Source organism: Podarcis vaucheri (genome assembly GCF_965113315.1).
Source record: "Podarcis vaucheri genome assembly, chromosome: 10".
NCBI lineage: Eukaryota > Metazoa > Chordata > Lepidosauria > Squamata > Lacertidae > Podarcis > Podarcis vaucheri.
The window spans coordinates 23,678,880-23,696,577 of NC_138748.1; the positions used below are offsets into that span (position 1 = coordinate 23,678,880).

Below are 17,698 nucleotides of genomic sequence, written 5' to 3' on the forward strand. Positions count from 1 at the left end.
TATGCTTTTAGTGTAGACACTAGGTGAGCTCTGAGAATCTGCTGTCAAAATGGCTTGCAATGATGTTCGAACTGGCTAAAAGTCTGAACAGAATAGCATGAAAGGAATGCGTATGTTTGAACTGGTTCAGAATAAATAGCTTTGACTGATGATTTTAAAGCATGATATATCTCTTTCTGGTGGATTCTTTGCATTCTTTGGAAGAAATATGAAATAGGTATGAAATTGTCTGCTACAGTATTGCATGACAATAGCACATATGATAATTATAACACAGTGATGTGATGTGTTTGCTAGTAGATGGGAATAATTCATAGATCCATTTATATTGCTCTTTATAACAACTATTAAAAGGCAGCTGTATTTTTCAAAACCATTTATTTATATATAATTGAATTTGTAGGATTAGCAAGGGAATGACCTAGACTGATATTTCAGTACTCAATAATCTATCATGCATAGAAATATGTATTTACCATTTAAAAGATGGAAATGTTTCCTATCTTGACATGTAGTTAGTTTTTTTAAAAAAGGCTATTATGACAACTAATAAATTTGTGTATTTTCTGTTGTGTGATCTGAATTACTGGGATGTTTGTTTACACTGTTGTTAGATACCTGGTCATTGGGTTTGAATAATAAATAATATTTATTTAAGAATTTATAGTCTGCTTCTAAATTTGTCACCTCCCAAAGTGGTGGCAACAAAATAAGAATTTGTCTTATCCCATCTCCTGGTTGGCATTAGCTGTGTCATTATTATTCCTATCCGCATCATAAATCAAAACTCTCATCTAGCTCTTCCCTAAATGTATGCAAATGCACCATTATTTCACTCATAATAAAAAAAGCTTTAAATACCTTGAGAAATTAAAAATCACCCTGCAGCTCCAACTTCTGCCTGTGTTCTCCTCTACCTGTTGCCTTCAAATTTCTGGAGGATGCTTTTTTTATTATTTCTGCCCCACTGACTTTCTCTTTCCCAGTTTATCCAACATGGTTTCTACTTCTGCACTCCAATGGAAGTTATTCATAAGAACCTCTATTTCCCCTTCCAAATGTATCTATCCAAAAGTATCTCCATCATCCTTGTCCTCTCTACCACCTTTGATACAACTGATGACTCTCGCCTGCTCGATTGCTTTCATGCCCTAGATTTCAGTATTTGTGCCCTTAACTTATACTCTTCCTGCCAGTATGATCACTTATTCAGTGATTCCATAGGGGGAATTGGTTCATCTCTCTCTTGGTTTGCCTCTACACATTGCCAAGGGTGACCTTATCAATTTTAAATTGTGAACCGCCCTGAGATCCAATTTAATAAATAATAATAATAGTCAGATCCCATGGCTTCCAGTGTTGCCTATATGCTAATGGCATTTGGTTCTGCCCCTCAACCCCTAAATCCTCCCCTTATCCAGTTTTACATATCCAACTACTTGTCTCATATTTCACCACTTTCTCAAACCCAGTACTGTATGTTCAACGTTGAGCATTTTCTATTAACAGCAATGCTGCTGTGCACTCTTTTGCACAGAGGCACATCTTTGGGTTTATCTCTGACAGATCTTCTCCCCGCCCCCAATATGAAGTTTCTTGCCAAGTAGAGCTCTTCTTCCATTAAAAAGATAGCAGAAATACAGCCTTTCTCCTCTACCTCCACCTTCTTCTGATAAAAACTCTGATTCCTGGTTGAGTCATCTCCTACACTTTGTTGCACATGCTCTGGAGTACTTTCTTCTTTTAATTTACATGTTCTAAAACTATGCTGTGTCATTAAGAAGTTTCCAGGGGTAAGCTGCGTACAGATCTGTAGAAATACAGATTATATATTTTTATTAATCAGTACATTTTATGGAGAATTTCTCCATAAAAATGAATATTTCACATCATGTTATGCCCTACATAGTCCCTAATAAGCAGAGCAATGGCTTTATGGTAGTTGCAGTCAGGATTCTGTAAGAGAACCCAAGTCTGGGACTTGTTCTGCCTTGCTTTAATTAATATCGCAACTTGGCCATATTGATGAATATAACCTTTAGATAATGTGTTCATTTGTCTCTTTTCCACATTGGGTTTTTGAGCCACTTGAGAGGTTGGTGACATGCAGCTTTTGTGAAAAAGAATTACTTGCTTGTGTTTTGAAGGCCTCTTCTATGCTGAGTCACTGAGATCATTTCAGGCAATGCTTGCTTGCCTGCTGGCAATATATTATTCAGCAGCTCTTGCAGTGAAATGAGAATTGTTTACAGAGAAAGGGAGTAGGGGAGAAATGTGTGGAAGAAGGTAAGCCCAAGAAATTCTCACCAGCTTAAAGAGTATCTTAAATTAAAAGTGGTGGTTTCTAACACTCCCCTGGCTGTGTTATCTTCAAATGTTAAGTGAAAAGACGTCATCCTGTTGGGCAAACTAAAGTAACATGACTACACAGTGCTGACACAATAATAGTAAATAAAGGGGAACATATTAGTTAAACTGTTTGCTGCTTTTGTCATCTTTTCCCCCCACAGACTTGCATTTGGGCAAAAAACTGACAGTTCTGGGTCATAATGCAGTTTTTCAGTGTTTTCCAAGTGTTTTCCAAGGGGAGGTAATATAAACCATAGGTAATAGCTAAAGGATGGCCCATACTTAAAGCTTTCCTAGCTGGGTAGCCTATCAGGAAATGACATGTGGGAAATTGGGGCCATGTTGAAAGATACTTGGCCAACACAATGGACATGACTGAAAATATGTCGGTAGGAAAGGCCTGAGCAGATACCAGCTGTGTGCAATGGATTTTCCCCTGACTAAGACAAATTCAGAAACCATCTGAACATACATTCCCCATTTCTTGGTGATGTTCTGTGCCTATAATCCTTTTTGCTGCCAAACTGAAGCAGAGTAACTAGAGACTATTTCAGGAATAGAAGAAAGAAAAAAGTGATAAGCAATACATAAAATTGTTGGTTTAATTTTGGGGGAAAGTGCTTGGTCCATGCCTTGAGCAGCCCACACCCCACATCTCGATTATGTTTAGAGCTTGGGTAGGCAAACTAAGGCCCAGGGGCCAAATTCACCCCAATCACCTTCTAAATCTGGCCTGCAGACGGTCCAGGAATCATGAGTTTTTACATGAGTAGAATGTGTCCTTTTATTTAAAATGCATCTCTGTGTTATTTGTGGGCATAGAAATTCGTTCATTTATTTTTTTTCAAAATACTGTCCGCCCCACCCCCAGGTCTGAGGGACAGTGGACCAGCCCCCTGCTGAAAACGTTTGCTGATGCCTGGTTTAGATATAGCATGCTGGCTAAATGTCTCATCTACCCTCCCTTTCTCTAAGGAATATGTGTATATGCAGAGGCAAATACAAAGCCAAGGCTGCATGTATCCTTACAAGGTTTACTTCTAAGACCGGAAGAACTGTATTATCGCAGATAAGTTCATGATGTACCAGCGTCTCTTGAAGTTTACGTACCTAGTGTGTTTTTGCTTGGCTTGTGCCATGAGACAATGAATGCTTTATACTCTAAACTGAACTGAGTAGGAAAGGAGTTTTCTGAACTGGGAACTTAAACTACTGGAAAGCAGAAGAACTCTGATATTCTGCTGGAAGACTCTGCTGGAGTCATGCATACTCTGCTGATCACACTGGTTGAAGTGTGGTCATGTAGTATCAACAGCAGATGGTGGGCCCAAGTCCAAGGGGTTTTGGACCAGCTGGCTTCTACAAGTCAGAACAATGGTGGGCCCAAGTCCAAGGGGTTTTGAACCAACTGGCTTCTACAAGTCAGAACAAAAATGAAGTATCTAAATGGGACTTTAAGGAGACTCCATTGTGGAAAATCTGCAGGGGGTGAAGAGACACTTTTCCTGGGCCTGAAGGTTAGCGGGGCCTGCAAGTTCATTATCATGATAGAAAATGGTGCAATTTTTTGGTGCAATTTTTTAATGCAAACAACAACTCTGTATCTCTGTTGGGTATTCAGTTTTTGTTAAGATTTTTGTTAGATGTACTAGTGCCAATGAGGCACAGTGTTAGAATGAAACATACATTTATTTATTAAATTGTAAACTAATAACTAAATACATCATTCTGAGCAGTGAGCTACTGGCTCAAGACCTCCTTTTGGATCCAAGTCTCCATTGTGAGGGAGACAGACCATTTCATAAAGCAGACACAAGGAAACAGATGTCCATCGCTTCAGCTCTTATCATCCCCAGCCAACACCTCTATTGGTCAGGGATGATGGGAATTGTAGTGAAACAACAGCTGGAGTTTAGCTTCTTCTAGTATTGGACTCCTTTGATGGAAATAATATTGAAACAAACATAGTGCTTTTCTTTTAACTCCCTTATGGTGTTAAACAAGGACTGTTGAATTCACTGGTGGTCATTTTTATGATGTTTTACTGTTTACATTGTACACTGCCTTTATATTTTTTCAGTGGCTTGGTTGTTTAGGAATACTGCAATAAATAAATGTTAACATGCTGGTGCGAATGATTCTTGTGCTAGGTAGGGGAGTGTTGCTGTCAAGTTTCTATTTTTATCTGCTGGTTAGTGGGTGGGAGTATTGTTTTGTTTATCGTTAGTGTGCTGCTAATGTTTTCTGTCACTATAATGTGGAAGATTTTTTTTTGTTTCTGTTTTCCAATAGGTTGTAAAGAATATGGATGTTGTATGTAACTTTCCCCTCACTATATTTACGTATACAGTGGTACCTCGGGTTACATTCGCTTCAGGTTACATACGTTTCAGGTCAGACTATGCTAACCCAGAAATATTGCTTCAGGTTAAGAACTTTGCTTCAGGATGAGAACAGAAATTGTGCTCCGACGGCACAGCGGCAGTGGGAGGCCCCATTAGCTAAAGTGATGCTTCAGGTTAAGAACAGTTTCAGGTTAAGTACAGACCTCCAGAACGAATTAAGTACTTAACCCGAGGTACCACTGTATATTTTCCCCCATGTAAGTTGCTTATAGATGCTTTGAATGAAGAGTGACTAGTAGGTTTAAAAATCAAATAAATAAAGCCGGCCTGAAACTATAATAATGATAATGATAATTTATTATTTATACCCTGCCCATCAGGCTGGGTTTCCCACTCCGGGCGGCTCCCAACCGAATATTAAAAACACAGTACAGCATTAAACATTAAAAACTTCCCTAAACAGGGCTGCCTTCAGCCCTGAATGCTAACTTTATTTTCCCTTCCCAACCATCCTGCCAAACACCATCTAGGAGTCCTGGTGTCTATACAGCTCATATTATACCTCTGCTCAAACACTGCAACACAGCTATGCAATACACAGCGGTCTAATCTTCGAAGTGCACTTCATTTCCTACCTTAAATCAGATAACACAATTTTAATTGTGTCCGGTTGCTATGCTTAGAATGTAATGAAATGCTCTTGGTTTTTATAATGATCACGTGCTACTTTTCTTTGGAAATAGGGCTTGCATGGGGTAAATTAATCTTAGATTATTTAAGGCTACCTCATTATACGTAATGAATACTAAGTAAGAATTCATGCCTTAATCCCTTGCATATAATTGTATGTATTATGTATGTGGGGTTTTTTTTACAGTTCATTAGTATTGCTAAAAGTGGAATGTTCATGCTGTGATGCTGCATTTCACAAGAGGAGCCTGCAATATAGCCAAAAATAAAAACTTGTGGAGATTGGGCAGTTGCACCTGCAGGCATTTCCCAAATAAGCTATTCATTTGGGGATGTAGCAAAGAAGGTAGTTCAGATGCAACTCTCTGAGTATTCAGAATATTCATGTTTCAGAATTTAGAAATGGTGAAGGACTCATTCCAATGCAACATCATATTTGCATAGGAATTAGATTGAAAGTCTTGATTCTTGTGAATGAAGAAAACGTGGCTCGTTATTTTATGCCTGAGCGAAAATGTAAAAATAAAACATCAAGGGTGCATTAATTTACACCTGGAGTGTTTAATTAGCATTCCTTCACTTTGCATTGAAGGGAAGGGTAGGTGTGTCTGAGATAATACTAGTCCATATGGCAAAGAAAATCCCTTTCTTACTATTTCTGTAGGAAGGGCCTATCTGAATGATGATGGCAGCCAGAAATAATCTGTTGACAAACTGGTATCAAGCCTGAGCTGAAAAATCAAGATTATGGTCATCAGAGTCAGAGCTGCTCCCAAAACCAATGTGAGAAAAATGAGAAAAATGAGAAAAATGTGTTACCCTAGACCAGGGGTCTGCAACCTTTAAGACAAAAAGAGCCACTTGGACCCCTTTCCGAAGAAAAAAAACCTGGGAACCGCAAAACTGGGAAGGTGACGTCGGGACGGTGCGTGACTAACGCACGCACCGCCCCCATGCGACGTCACAGCCAGTACAGCGCCCGCCACAGTGGGGAGTGTCGGGGCGCACAATGCGCCTCCTCCCCTCGCTAGTATCCGCCCTGGAGCCGCGGCAAAGGTGTAAAAGAGCCACATGCGGCTCTGGAGCCGCGGGTTGCAGACCCCTGCCCTAGACTAAAGGAATTAAGCTAGGGTGCCCTTTCTTTTAACTTTTCTCATGCTGATATCTTCAGGATTGACACTTACAAATAAGTTAACCTTCAATCTCTGACCTGGAGTTGCTGATTTTCGGTGACAGACTAATCTGTTGCATGTGCCAATTTAAATAAGTAAAGTAAAGGCCTGCTAAAACTTGCTCACCCACCCTAAAGATGGGTGAGTTAAAAATGGCAATATGGGTTTAAAAATAGAGACAAGCATAAAAAGAACATTCTTCCGACCATTCCTCTCTGTGTGCAGCAAACGTCATCTCGTTCCCTCATTTACCCTCTCTCCTGAAGATAAATGCTGTGTTTCAGTCCTTTTCAAGGTGACTTTTCACAATATTTTCTTCATGCAGCATCTGTTGCAATCTCATACACCTGACAAAGGATACTTTTACTTGATCCCTATAGCACTGTAAATATATAACATTTCTGGGTTATCTCAGATTTGTAATAATCAGGAACTGTCCAGAATGGGGCCAAGGCCAGTAAGGAATTTATTAGTTGCTGTTTAATGCTGACTTTTCATGTTCTTGGATATATTGTTTGGATTTTCAGAATGTAAAAACTGTTAGAAGAAGCAAGTTTGCATTCTGTATGCCTCATGCTCTTTTTTTGACCAATGTGCTTGCCAGAAGAGTAAGGTTAGACCCGTAAGAAGAATTTTCCCACTAGCTTGGAAATCAAAACACACAGAGTTTATGCTTTCGTTCAGCTATCCAACCGTGGCTCCAAGAACTCTTTCTGAGTTAGTGCTGCCAGTTCAGACCTCGTGTAGTGGATCCACCGCTTACCACCAATTAACAGTGTGGTGGACTCACCCCGCTAACTGGCACCAATTAATTATTAGCACACACACCTCACTGCACACCAATTACACCAAGTATCACAATTTATCATGGGCTATCATGTGGGGGACTTGTGCGAGTGAAAACTTAGTGATTAGAGTCTCAGGCAGAAAATGATTGAAAAAGAAGAAAAGTTTTATTAAACAAAAAGAAGTTTGTGTGTGTCACAAAGTGTGTCAGGAAATGCATTCTTTTGGGTAGAAGTTAACTTACTTACTTTAACTCACCGTAAGATGTCTCAGGCCTAGGCACAGTGTTATAGTCACGGCTTCTCTCAACCTCTCTTTACTCAAAATTAGTTGTTATGCTTCAGCTTCTGTTACTTAGTTATGACAGTTAAATACTTTTAACACAACACAGCTTCCTTCACAGATTAATACCCTGGCTCATGAGTGAGGGGCACTTTCCCTCAGTTACCCACTCTCTTAACAATCCCACTCTTGAGATATTCTAAAACAGTGTAACAGACCCAGGGGATCACCTCACCCCTTGTTACCCATGCTGGGTCTTGGTAATCACAGCATCCTTTTCTAAGTGGTCACAGACCAACTATTTAATTACCTGTCCTAGGACCTTTCCTGGTATTGACATCAAACTGACCAATTGGGAGTTACCTGGGTCTTCTCCCTCCCTTTTGAAGATGGGGAAAACATTTACCCATCTCCAGTTCACAGGGACCTCACCTGTTTTCCCAAAATTATACAAGATTATAGACAGAAGTTTTGAGATCTGCAAGCTCCTTTAGTACCCTTGGTGCAGCTCATCAGGCCCTGGATATTTGAATTCATTTAAAGTAGCTAGGTGTTCCCTTACCAGCTCTTTTCCTATCTTGGGCTGCAGCTCCCTTCTTACGTCATTTCTTCTATTTCGACCAGGTTAGGCACAGCTTTCCTTTTGGGAGAAGAAAGAGGTAGTCGCTCCTTTCCTCTGTCACCCAGTGGCATTTATCCTTAACTTCAAGTTAAGTGTGAATAAGCAGGCCTCAAGTAGTTGTACCTTCTTTTCCAGTGAGAAGAAGTGAACTAAGCACTGGTAGGGTCTGGCCATGTGAGAGCATAGACCACAAGACCCTGAGACTTTGCTTCAGATCTTCCTAAGTTGTACATAGTGTTAAATGATGATTTAGCATTAGGTGTGAATGTGGCTAAAAATGGAAGGCAGAAAAAGGGAAGCTACCATATGTTTAGACTGTGCTTGTATAACAACTCCATGTATGTTCAGCTATTAAAATCAGAGCCTAATTTAATTACAATTCTGGTGGCCTTCTCTTCCTGTAAGTCTCAGCACAACTCAAGATGCTTTACAGGAATCCATGTCTCATTTTTGTTTCCATTCTACAGGCTTTACTAGAGCAGATAATAATGTGGTTTGATCTACTAACACTTCATTTTTCTCCAAAGAGGAAATGTGGCATTAAATTGTCATGATGGCATAAACAGTTATCTGTACCTCAAAAAACTCTACTGCATGGAAATCTGATTTTAATCAGAAGCTATTGGAATTTAGTGTAATTATTGTGATGCTAAGAGTGGAGTTTGATTTTTAAAAATAGCACGTACTGATGTAAAGCTGTTGAAATAATAATAGCCCAAGAATGAGACAGTAGAAATTATTTCAAGACATGAAAAAAACACACATTGATAAGAAGATTCCTGACTGATTTGATGACAGACTTAATCAGTTGCTTTAACTAATTTAAATGAATTTGCATGTTATCAAAACCTCAGTGTAGGTGCTTTTCTGAGAATATTTCAAGAAGCATGAAATGTCAGATTTGTTACTGTTCATTGTTAGATGAGAGTGCAATCTTTTCTCATTTTCTGATACACTGCACAGAATAATAAAGCATATGCCCTTATCAAGCAGTCTTTCCACTTTCCCTTTTACCAGTTAAAAATGGCTACCACCAGTTTTAATCAACTAAGGCTTTAGTTCATTAGCCTATCAATTTAAACAGATTGAAGATTGTACTCATAATTAAAAATGCCAGTGCCTTTGCATTTTAGATTTCCAATGTTGACACTTTATTAACTTTAAAAGATTTTTTTTTGTTTTGTTTTGTAAAGTTACCATTGTGGATTTGCGGGTCCACTGAGAGCCTCAACACTGAGCCTGAGCAAAGCGGAGGGGAGGCAAGTCCCCCTTTGCCAGCGCCCACTCTGCGCAGTAGGTTTGGGCGCAGAGAGGGGAGGAGAAGGACAGGGTCACACAACTGTTATGCTGGGGAAGGTATAAGGACTGCCCACTCCCAGATTCTGCTAGTGACTGAGCTGACATGGACTTGTGATGCTCTGCACTGTAAATAGTTTGTACAGATAATAAAGTCTGGAAAAGACAGGTTGGGGTCTTGCCTGTTTGCTCTCGAGCAACCACACCAGCACCTGACAGGGGCATTTCAAATAACTTTGGTCCTGGTTTCCCTTGGCCCCTAGGGGCGGGGAGAGACCAGTGGCAAAGTGGAGCTTCTTTGGTGGTGACAGAAGCAGTGGGATGGGAGCGGGAGCCAACTCTTGCATTTCTGCCACCTGAGGTGGCTGCTCCAACCCACCTCATCTGTAGACTGGCTCTGGCTAGAATATTCTGTTTATGTTTTCTGCTTGTCCAGAGTCATTCTTTCTAAGAAATTGCCTATCAAAACTGACTTTACATACCAGCTTCTGTCTTTTGTGAAAATACAACACATAAGCTGCTTTGTGGTACATTACACATTTGGCTGCACCTATCACTGAGACTGAAGTCAGTAGTCCCCTGAGGCTTACCTCACACAGAAATTCTCTTCATAATGTGAAGCAAACCTAAACATTGCTGGCATGTTTTAGTTTTGTTCTTTAAAAAAGAAAGGTGGAAAAACCTAATGCGTAGGCAGGGAAATAAATGTATGTACTTTGTATCTAAAACTAGAATTCTGTTGTTGATGAGGTAGCAGCAGCATATTAATAGGAGTCATGTTTTACTAAAAAATATGGTAAATGACAAACAAGTTCACTTGTAAACTAAAGTGGCATGGGCACAGCTTCCATGTGTTTGGGGCCTCATGTGACTTTGGTAGTTTTTTTTATATAAAATAATGGTTCGGTCAAAGAATGTTTTTCTTTCTCCCAGTAGTAGTCTAGCCCACACAGTGGACCTTTCCAATTAATCCAGGTCATAAAAGGGTGTAGATGAGAAAGAGTTTCTTCTGGATCCCTCTGAAATTACCGTATTTTTTGCACCATAACACTCACTTTTTTCCTCCTGAAAAGTAAGGGGAAATGTCTGTGCGTGTTATGGAGGGAATGCCTACGGGTGGCATGCCTACGGATTTTCCTCCTATAAAAACTATGTGCGTGTTATGGTCGGGTGCGTGTTATAGAGCGAAAAATACAGTATGTGAGACAATGTAATGCTGTTCAAAACAATAATACAGTGGTACCTTGGTTCTCAAATATAATCTGTTCCAGAAGTCCGTTTGACTTCCGAAACGTTCAAAAACCAAGGCACGGCTTCCAATTGGTGCAGGCGCCCTGGAAACAATAGCCGAGAACTGCAGCAGACATTAGGCTTCTGAAAAATGTAGGAAACACTTACTTCCGGGTTTTTGTTGTTCAGGAACTGAAATGTTCAATTACCAAGGTGTTCAAGAGCAAAGGTTCCGTTGTAGCTGGATCCTGTGCATGGCAAAGATAGGGAGCCAATGCAGGCAACAATTTCAAGTTGTCACCAGGTCCTCTGAATCAAAGGTCATGTGAATGAAAGGTTGTGTAACCTATCTATGTTGCCACTGGAAAACAAATTTACATGGCATTTAAACTTTATTAAGCATCAATAACAGCATTACTTTATGGCAGAGAAACACATTTAGATTATAATAATAGGACAATGAATAGCTAGTAGAAAATAAACAGTAATAAGCAGGGCAATATGTGATTGCTTACCTCTTACAGTTGAATTGCATTCAAGTTCATCAACTCAAATAATATTTTTTCTGTTTTCCATTTAATTTCTTCATAACACATCCTTTTCTCCTTTTTTGTGGGCATTGCCACTCTATCAGCAGCCCTCTGGAGTACAAAAGCTTACTAGGAGGAATACTGCATAAAGGCATGCATAGCTGAGTCAGACCAAAAATTCAGTGTGGTGAAGTACTGTTAAAGCCTCAAGCTAAACTCTGCATGACTGGGATCTTTTTGAAAACAAAAACAATTTGGATAAATGATTATAACTATTTGTTATAGTATACCATACTCTCCTCTAGGAGGTAGAGAACAACTTGCATATATTTTGCTGGTGGTCTCTCATCCTGACACTGTACAGAAGCAAATCTTAGTTTCATCAGTTGATGTAGTCACTTCACAGTGTGTATTCATTGTGAAGAAACTTTTATCTTGCAACTTTGTACTTAATGGAGTTTTTGCATGCAGCCTGGTCTCTAACGCAAAAGTGTGAAGGATAATGTTTTGGATAGTACTTTTCTGTTTCGTAAATCTGACTCGGGTTCACTGTTGTAGAGATGACTTCGAGATGTCATATCTTCAGAAGGTCCCATTGTGAACGAAGTGGAGATTTCCATATATACTTGTGGTGGCTGAAGCACCACCATTTCTTCATTGCTTTTTTTTTACAATTTCATTTGACTATAATATAGGAGCTGGTAATTGCTAATTGCTCAGATAGTGTCTCTTGTGATTTGCTGCATTAGCAACTGGAGAGCAGACAATTGACACGTACTGCATTTTAAAATTTCAGCTATGAGTAAGAAAATCTACCAAGTTGGTAAGGTGTCAGGAAGGTAAAGCAAAACTGGAACACAAAGCGAAGCTGTCAGTTTTGTCAATGTATGGCAGTAAGCTTACTATGTTCTGTCACCCAGAACTACAAAGCAAGCCTGGCACAGACGCTTTTGCAAGCCTTGTCACATGACTTGATATGGCCTAACCATATGCAAGAAAGAGGCTTCCTTACTAGGTTCCTTGCCAGTGGCCAGAGGTTTGTGTGCTTGAATCCCTCTACAGGCAGCAAGATCATTCCAAACAGGAAAATGCAACATAGGAGAGACAAAAATACTTTCTCCAGAACCCTCAAGGAAATGAGACATGACTATTGCTTACCACATTATTACAATGATTTTCTAACTCTCATTGGTTGTCTACTACTGCTACTACTACTGCAGTGGTACCTTGGGTTACAGACGCTTCTGTTTACAGATGCTTCAGGTTACAGACTCCGCTAACCCAGAAATAGTACCTCGGGTTAAGAACTTTGCCTCAGGATGAGAACAGAAATTGTGCAGTGGCGGCGCAGCGGCAGCAGGAGGCCCCATTAGCTAAAGTGGTTCTTAACCCGAGGTACCACTATACTAACAATTTATTGTAGTGATAGTTTTTTGCATAATATTGTTGCAAGCCCTTATTCAAGGGTGGGGGGGTATAAAACTATTGACTGAATATGCAACATGAAACACTGAACCCCACATAGAACTGTCTGTCTGTACATTAGGGATGGGAAAATTATGACAGAGCTTTTTTCAGCCGGAACTCTCCAAAACTCAATTCCAGCACCTCTCAGGTGGGCGCCATTGCCATTATAAGAGAACAAGGGAGGCATTCATGGTGAGTTCCAGCACCTCTTTTTCTAGAAAAATAACACTTCCCCCAGGTATTGCTGGACTAGAGTGCCCATCATACGTGACCATTGGTCATGGTAGCTGGGGCTGATGGGAGTTAAAATCACAACTTCCAGGAGTTCCCATCCCTGCTGTAAATTGTAAGTAGCACACTGACCATGAACACACTTGCTTTACATCACACTGATTGCACCGAGACTCAATTTCCAGTTATAGTGCACAGAACCGTAACTCAAATTCTCAGTTTCTACTCCCTTTTATGACCACTTAGTCCATCAATACAAATGAGAATAGTGTTAGTCACAGGTTAATGTAAAGCGAAGCTTGTGGCCTCATCTTTAAATTGTGAAGTTTAAAGACAGTGAAACGTAGTTGTCTTTTGATATAGTGTTTACTGTTACTAAATGCATTATAAGAGTCAAGGAACATATTTACCAAAATATCCTGGATTTTAATCTTTGGTTATTCAACGTACATTATGTCACAAAGATGACGAATAGCTTATCCACTTGCAAGTATGATTACAAAATAGCATTATAGCCTTACGGATAAATATTAACGTTTTGCCCTTGCATTGTACTTCTCTACCACTCTGTCTCGCACATGCTATACAACGTGAAGTGACTGGACATGATATGGTGCTTAACAAAGAAAGAAATTATTATTTTTTCCACATCACACACACAAAAATGAAAAAAGTACTGTCATTTGGGAGAAGCATCTGTCTCCCTACCTTAGAGAGAGCTCTTTGCTGTTTAAAGACTGCCTTGTGGACCATCAGAAAGTCCTGAATTATCTATAACTACAAATAGCTGTTGTTGGTATTTAAGTACTTCTGACACCCCTATTTTCTTTTCTTTCTTTTTTAAAAGAGCATTTACTCAAAAGTTACAATACAGTTTTGTCCGCTGCCATAATATCACAAAATGATCACTCCAATCCTCAATCCCACATCACTGTCATGTTAGCTTGCTGAATATCCTCAATAGGAACCCAGCACCCCTATTTTCCAACTTGTTGTGAACTAGAACATAAATTCATCTCAGTACTTTGAATGCTTTAGATTAGGATTACTTATTGGGCAAAGAGAATTCAGAAAACAATATTAAATCTAAAGTTGCAATTGTAATATAGCTACTTATTTGTATTTTAGACCCAATATATTGGCACTGTTCTTAATCTTACAGCACTTAGATTTCAGGTTGTTGTTGTTGTTTTCTGTGCTGTTTTAAAGTGTAGTCTCTTATACACCCCTTGAGACATATGTGTGGAAGGTAATAAATTATCTACAGCCAATTTGAGATGGCAACATTAACCATACTGAAACCCCACCAATTTCCTCCTGTGAAACCAATTTCCCCTGCCTCCAGTGCCCAAAGGGAGAGGAAATGGGAAATATGAAACTGAAAATGCTTTTAAAAATTGCATACGAAGGTGAAACTTACAGCATCCCCCCGCACACACACACACTTTTAAGAAATACAGTAAAGCAGGAACTTTGCTATTTGAATCTTTTCAGCCTAGTAAGTTTGTGTGTGTGTTGAAGCATACTTTCTTTGCTACAGTGACATCCAGTGGCCACCAAGTTTACATAAGGACTATCCTGGGACAATGCTCTGCAGTCATTGCTCTTTTTGTTGTATCTTTGCTTTTCAGACTTGCAAGGATAATTTGTACACTCCACTGACTGGATTCAAAACACGCTTAAAGCATGTAGTTGTCTTTGTATTCTGGAAGTCAAATGGACTAAGCAAACAGTACACTCGGGTCCAGAAAGCCATTAAGTCCAGTCCTCTGCCCTAGGCAGGTTCCCCTACAGAACTCTCCATAGTTTAACAAATGTAATCCTAAAGTGTTGCAAAAAGCACAGGCCAGAGTAGAACAGTTCGCTAGCAGATAAGCTGAGCCATTTTATAACAAAAAGAACTGGAAGGGATCCTGACATTCCATTGCTTTGCTTTGCATAATTAAAGGCTAAATGAATATCTAATTCAGGCTTCCTCAACCTCGGCCCTCCGGATGTTTTGAGACTACAATTCCCATCATCCCTGACCACTGGTCCTGCTAGCTAGGGATCATGGGAGTTGTAGGCCAAAAACATCTGGAGGACTGAGGTTGAGGAAGCCTGATCTAATTGAAACAGAAAACATTATTTTCTTCCATAATGCTTTCTATTTTTGAGGAGCATATTTGTTGATTTATTTTTTGAGAATGTAGTTTGAGTAGCAGTAGTTCATAAACAAGTGCAGAGCAAATAATCATTATGCTTTCAATTATGATTATACAATATAATAAAAAGGAAGCTGAGATTATATCAGTTTTCATGCATCTTTCATAATTTAAAAGTGGATTCTATGCATCACAAATAATTTTGTAACAGGATAACCCTGCTATAGTTCATTTATATTTTATTTACACAAAGTATAAAAGCATAAATAATATCTGATAACTTTCTTTCTATATCATCCTATTTTTTCTACCCTTTAATTTCTTAAAGTAGATGCTATAATTCCAGAGATATTATTAAGGAGCTAATCTTCTCACTCAGAGTGCTCTGCATTGTTATGGTAAACAGAATCCTGATAGTATTCCAGAAACACCAGTTGTTTCTAATATGATTTACTTAGCAGTTGATCAACAGCATTGGTTTCAGAAAACAGCATGTTTCCAAAATCCCCAAAACATTGCTAGGGCCAATATATATCTAAAGTGGTATATTTATCATTAGGTTAATATCTGGAGCTCCGGATGGAAAAATTACATTTTCCACCTAACTTCACCCAAGTGGATACATGAAAAATTGGAGACATTCCATTTGTCCCAAAACATGCATGCAAAGCTACAGCTGACCAGTAGGACATAGGCTCTGCATGGAGAAGGTTCCTTGTCCAATCTCTGGCATAACAGTTCTAGGTTAGCAAGAGGAATGCAGATACCAACATCAACTGCCTTCCAGCTGACGAGAACCTACGAGAAACTAGAAATCCGAAGAGCCACCATCTTATGTGATCTCCTGTTCCTACGCAACTGCCGAGACAACAACTTAACTCCCACATGCTTCCAACTTAAATTCCACTCTAAAACCCCAGCTACCGAAAGGGTCCTGAAACGAACTGAACTATCCCTAATCAGAAACGAAATACATAAGAAAAGATACCTACTAAACCAAACCAACAAAGATCTGCTCACTCTTCACCTCAAACTCTGTAACAAAATCCACCCTGCACTCTGGGACAAATGCAAACAACTAGCCGTCTGGAGAGCTGAAACTGAGACCTCACATAAGACAGACAGACACACCAACAAACTCTACAAACTAGAGAAACGCCAGAAGCCCAGCCACCCTCCACAACAACCCATGAAACAAACAGTACATAACATATCAGACAGGATCCTCACCCAAACTGAAACCAAAGTACTCTCCAAAGGTTTCAACTTTGCAGTCGCCCCGAGACGCATCCCCACGGAAAACATCATATGCGGAGTCGAAGCTAGCCTAACCAAAATCGACCCAGATGAAGCCAATAAAATCAGACTTGAAGTCACCAACATCCTCTGCTCCAGCAAACCACCCAGAAGCAATTTACACAAAGAAGAACAGAAAGCACTCACCAACCTGAGGAAAGACAACAACATAATCATTCTCCCAGCAGACAAAGGCAATGCCACTGTTGTGATGAACACATCGGACTACCAAGCAAAACTATCAAATCTACTCCAAGACCCTACCTACCAACCTATAAAAACAGATCCCACCACCTATCTGGAAAAAACCACCAAATCCAAAATAAAAGCCTCTCCTATCAGTGAAGAAATCCAGCTAAGAATCATCCCCAGAGAAAAATCATCCAGATGCCCCAAACTCTACGGTCTCCCCAAGATACACAAAGAAGGAACACCACTCAGACCAATAGTCAGCTCCATAGGCTCACCTCTACAAAATCTCGCTAAATTTCTCGCTAAGCAACTTCAGCCCTATGCAGAATCCATCGCTTCACACGTTACTAACTCCTTCCAGTTCATAGAAACAATAAAGAAGCAAAACCTACATCCCGATGACCTACTTGTGAGCTTCGATGTTGTATCTCTCTTCACTCAAGTGCCCATTAATGAAGCCTTGACAGCCATTCAAAACAAATACAATCCCCCCGAATACATCCTGGACCTGACCAACCACTGCCTAACCAACACGTACTTCATCCACAATGGACAAAGATACAAACAGATAGAAGGAGCACCTATGGGATCACCCCTCTCACCTGTCATCGCAAATTTGTACATGGAACACTTTGAAACCAATGCTTTAGATAAGTCAGAACACAAACCCAAACTTTGGCTCAGATATGTTGACGACACCTTTGTAATTTGGCCACACGGGAAAGAAAAACTAGATAGCTTCCTCACACATCTCAACAGCCTACACCCCAAAATACAATTCACTATGGAAATAGAAGACAACAACCAACTCCCCTTCCTTGACGTCCTAATCTACAAAAAACCTGATGGCTCCCTAGGACACACTATCTACCGGAAAAAAACACACACCAACCGCTACTTACATGCACAATCACACCACCACCCTGCACAAATAAACTCCGTAGCCAAGACTCTCATCTCCAGAACCAAACGCCTGGCTGACAAAGACCACTTGACAACTGAGTTACAGAATCTCTCTAATGTGTTAATCGCCAATGGATACCAGCAAAACAGGGTTACCAAGCTA

At 39.8% G+C, this 17,698-nt stretch overlaps 1 protein-coding gene across 9 annotated transcripts in view; it reads left to right on the top strand.

Annotated features, from left to right (window-relative positions):
• CNTN1 (contactin 1) overlaps positions 1–17,698 on the top strand; it is a 166,190-nt gene that overhangs the window by 72,645 nt on the left and 75,847 nt on the right. The gene's annotated exons all lie outside the window — the stretch shown is intronic.